This window comes from the organism of the source record quoted next, unplaced genomic scaffold (genome assembly GCF_019419815.1).
Source record: "Pyrus x bretschneideri cultivar Hongxiangsu unplaced genomic scaffold, Pyrus_bretschneideri_v1 Contig16, whole genome shotgun sequence".
In the NCBI taxonomy this organism is placed as follows: domain Eukaryota; kingdom Viridiplantae; phylum Streptophyta; class Magnoliopsida; order Rosales; family Rosaceae; genus Pyrus; species Pyrus x bretschneideri.
The window spans coordinates 4925885-4931045 of NW_025999457.1; the positions used below are offsets into that span (position 1 = coordinate 4925885).

General features: G+C 34.8%; 1 pseudogene; it reads left to right on the top strand.

Annotated features, from left to right (window-relative positions):
* The first annotated feature begins 2825 nt into the window (after positions 1–2825).
* LOC125475791 lies at positions 2826–4454 on the top strand (annotated as a pseudogene).
* The last annotated feature ends 707 nt before the right edge of the window (positions 4455–5161 follow it).

Here is a 5161-nt window from a genome sequence, read left to right on the forward strand (position 1 = left end):
ATTAGTTAATTATATATCTCCAAATTTCATTAGCCTTCTAATTTGCTTTATCACCAACAAATTTTTGTTTATAGCTTTTAAAAATTTCTAGGAAAAAAAGACGCGGTAGGAACACTCGAGGTGACTACTCTGGCTCTAGCTCTAGCTCTAGCATGGAACACCATAACTAAAGGACATCCCAATATAGATCCAAAGAAAAGGACAGACTAATTAGGGTACCATATAATTTAGTGGTTATATTTTTTTTAACAAAAAAAAGATTTTATTTATAATCTAATTGAAATGTTTACATTCATAACAAGAATATTAAATAAAAACTTAGGACCTTTCTCGTCCCAAACAAATGGACCACCATGTTTGACAATAAACGAGGCAATTGTGTGAGCAGCCAGGTTGCTACTTCGCGGCACAAACCCAATTTTGACAAATATCTAATGGTGGTGTTGCTTCGTTTTTGGGAAGATACCGAACAAATATCTATTCCCACCAAACAAATTTTGACCTGGCAACAAAAATCATAATTAAGTTGAAGTTTAGTGCCACTAACATCGATTTCTTCATAAATTTATTAGGATTAAATGTCAAAATGGTCACTGTATTTTGCTCTATTAGCCAATTTAGTCTCTGTACTTTTAATTTGGCCAAATTGGTCCTTGTGTTTATATCTATTAGCCAATTCAAGACATTCCGTTAAAGGACCAATAAAATTGACACGTGTCAAGTAGGTGTGAGAACAAAAGCGAAATGTTATGTACACCCACTAAACAGATACGATGCCTATCCTTAGAAATTGATGTTTCATTCGATTCACTTGAGTATTATGTGATTTAGGACTTGTCAATTTTAACTGTCTTTGAACAGATTATCTTGAATTGGCTAACAGATGTAAACACAGAGGACCAAATTGACCAAATTAAAAACACAGGAATTAAATTGGTTGATAGGGTAAAACACAAGGACCATTTTGACATTTAAGCCTTTTTATTATAAATAAACAATTGTTGGTGCTACCAAAATTTAAATTTAACTTTATTACGATACTAATATCATGCACAAGCTTTAAATTGGAAGTTTTAACGAAAACCCTACAGTACAGTTTATTTTAACAAAAAACCACATTTTTACACCAAAAAGTCAATCTCGGTACTATTCACTTTACCCTTTATTTTGTCATTATCATTAAAATTCAAAGTTTTCAAATCATTTTCGTTAGTTTTCTTTTAAATTAACCAAGATACTTCCTTATAATTAGAGAAGGTTCATCCGGTGTTTGCGTACCACTACTCTAATAAAGTAGGATCCATCAATACAAATATATCATGTCTTTGTAAAAAGGTGGTCCAAATATAATCTACTAAATTGTCTCTCAAATTTTTTCCTTTTCCTAATTAATGTAGTTGGGATAATACATGCATGTGAGAATGCACATATCCAACTTCTTTTAAATAACATAAATTTATCATAGGAATTTTATTATTTGAACTATTTTATTTTTTAATCTTTGTTTGAAAATCACTTCTACAAAAAATAATTTAAATCGGAGATTATTTAATCATCTAATTAAGGAAAAAAAACGACATTGTAAATACCAAATAACATATTTATGATGAACCATCAATTTATTCATAGAATATAATGACTAAACGATCTCGATTCTAATAATTTTTCCGTAGATATGATATTCGAATGAAGATTAAAAAATTGAACGGATCTGATTATAAAATTTATATTATTTGCCAAATGTAGAATATGTGCATATTCTAGACGCAAATAGTATTCACGCGGTAGTGCGATTGACTTGCAAATTCATGTTCCCGTCAACCACACAGATACCAACAGGAGTTAAAGTTAAAAGGTAGGATCACATTCCTACATAAAGAAATGGGTGCAAATGATATCATTTTGTTGTAACTAGGGTAGGATTACATTCGGGAAGGCGAAGTCAGAGTTACGTTTAAATTTATACAAAAGTGTGGTCCTTGAATGTTAACTAATTTATAGGATTTTCACATGTGGTCCGTGAATGTTAACTAATTTATAGGATTTTCACATGTGTATTTCAAACTATGAAACCCTAGTCTCCAAAATATTATTTTAAGGTATTATTAATTGTTGGAAATGAAATTTTAAGAATCCAATTAAGATAAGTTCACATTCCCATTCAAAAGGTTTTAATTGACTTGAATTTAATGGTCAGCAAAGGAGATTGATAGGGTAATTTACTTGATCAGACAATTGACTCCTTAACTGAAATTGGCCAATTTTACTTGGTCAGTCATCCAATCTATTTGGTTCAAATTAAGTATGAATAAATCGGCCTAATTAAGTATGACTAAATCGGATATCATCAAGGAGATCATAAAAAGACCTAGAATTACAAGGTTCCAAAACAAAGAAGGAACTTTCAAATATATTACAAACTAAGAAGACTCAGAAAACTCTCTACATTTTTCGTCACTCTCTTGAAGAACCACCAAACACCAACCGTTTCCTCCATCACCCCACAAGACAATACTCTAAATGTCACAAGCCAAACTTGTAACCCCAATTATTTATTAATACAAATTTATTTTGAACGCATGTTCTTCTGTTATTCATTGCAGAAATTTCATGTTTATAGTGGTCTCCTAGAATTAATTTATTGCATATACTTGTAAATTTAACTACAAATATATATTTTATTGTTGCTGGACAACAAATTTGAAACTTGGGTCAGCGCTGGCCAACTTATTCAAAAACCTCCACCTCGCGGGGTAAGAGTGCTTGAGTGTAAATATTTCCAATCAGTCGTATATTATCCTGCCATCCTGCTCTATAAAGACCAACTCCCTTTTCCATATTTCTCCACAACACTCAAACAATTAACTTTCCTTCTTGATATACAAATCAAAGACCAGAATTCTCAGCTTCTCTCTCTCCCTCAACCAATGGCACCTACTGTGACTTCAGTGGATGCATCTGAACCCAGGGTAGCAAGCATCAAAACCTTAGCTGACTCAGATGCTCTCACTTCTGTACCTTCCGAGTACGCCTACATCATGGATCCCAACGATAAGGGAGATGCAAATGACCCAGAACACTCAATCCCCGTCATTGATTTTGCTCTTCTCACCTCTGCCTCCCCAGATGAACGGGCACAAATGATCCAGAAGCTAGGAAAAGCTTGCCAAGAATGGGGCTTTTTTCAGGTATATTCACACGTGTAATTAATTAATTATATGCTGAACATGTGTAAAATTAATTAATAAAATAGTAGTTTAATAACTATTTATTGTTTTAGAAACTAAAATAGTTAATACAAGTTGTCAGATTTCAATTTATAAAAAATGAAATTTGAAAAACAAAATGGTTATCAACGATATGGTTATTGCTAATAATAGTGAAACATGAATTAATATTTTCATGCGCTTGATGTCCTTTAGGTGATCAACCATGGTGTACCAGAGAGCCTGATGAAAGAAATGATCGACGCGTGCCAAAGATTTTTTGAGCTGCCGGAGGAGGAGAAGAAGGAGTTCCATACAAAGAACCTGTTGGACCCAATCAAGTGCGGCACCAGCTTCAACGTTGCAATTGACAAAGTTCGTCTTTGGAGGGATTATCTCAAGGTCATCGCACACCCCAAATTCAACTCACTCTACAAACCTGCTGGGTACAGTGAAGTTTCATTAGAGTTCAGCAAAAGAACCCGTGCAGTAGCAACGAAATATTGAATGGAATATCAGAGAGTTTGGGATTGGAGCCCGATTACATTGCGAAGGCCATGAACTGGGATCGCGGCTGCCAAATTCTGGCAGCGAACTACTACCCGGCTTGCCCACAGCCTGACCTGGCAATCGGTATTCCTCCTCATACAGATCATGGACTGGTGACGCTCCTGATTCAAAATGATATGTGTGGCCTTGAAGTCAAGCACAATGATCAGTGGGTCTTGGTGAATGCCGCACCGGGTGCTTTTATTGTTAACGTTGGTGATCAAATGCAGATTCTGACAAACGACAAGTACAAGAGCATATGGCATCGGGCAACTGTGAACAATATAGCTACTAGGATATCGATCGCCGTACCACATGGACCGGCACTCGACACTCCTGCTCTCCCAATCCCGGTGTTGCTAGAAAAGGAAGGCGAAAAAGCAAAGTACATTGGAATGACTTACGAGAAGTTCATGGAACTTCAGGCAAGCCCCGCCGCCTACATGATGCCTTGCTTGGATCACCTGCGGGTCAAGGACAATTGAAGAAAGTACATGCATGGCGGCCGGCTTGCCGGCGTTTCTCTGTTTTCGTTTTGTAGAATAGAATAATATACGCTCTTGTAAGAGCTTTGATTCTCTATCAGGGTAGCTTGCAGAGTTGTTGTCCAACGTTTCTTGCTATGCAGGTCTTTGTCTTGTTTCGGTTACAAATTCATCATATGAATTCATTTATGATAGCCTAAAGATAGACCTAGCATTCGTGTCGTGTTTTTCATGTTCGTGTTATACTTGATATCTTAACGGATCATGTCGTGTAACACCTATTAAAATAAACAGGTAAAATGACCCGACTGGATAATATTGACCCGAACCTACTGGTAAAGAAAATATATTTTAAACCAATACATAATCAAATAAAAAACATATTACTAAATAAGTAGGGAATTGATATTAACACTCCAAAAACCTTATTTGGCACTCCAAAATTTTTATAATTAGAAAGAAAAATACACTTATGTGGAGTGTATATTGAGATTTTTGGAGTGCTAATAATAGTTCCTAATAAGTATATACATACCATATTGTCACATCCAAAATATAAAAACGCATTTTTCTTTTAAGTATATTTTCGCTTACCTAAATTGATTGCTCTAGCCCTTTTCTTTGCAAGACTCGTACTTGTATTGTCTATACTTTTGTTTCCAATATCTCGTCATGTTCCCATTATAATCTCCACGGACTCCTCATCACCAAGGTTTACTGAATATGAATCTCTAGCATCCATTACTTCTGAAACAAAATGGGTATAGATTAATTAATAGCTTTTTAAACAGGTAGGCACCCGAACTCAATCCAATTTATAGAAGCATGAACAAACAGTAACACACACCAATAATAGATATTACTAAGCAACGAAGTGACTAATTAAACATGCCTCGTATAGACATTAATTTAGTACAACTT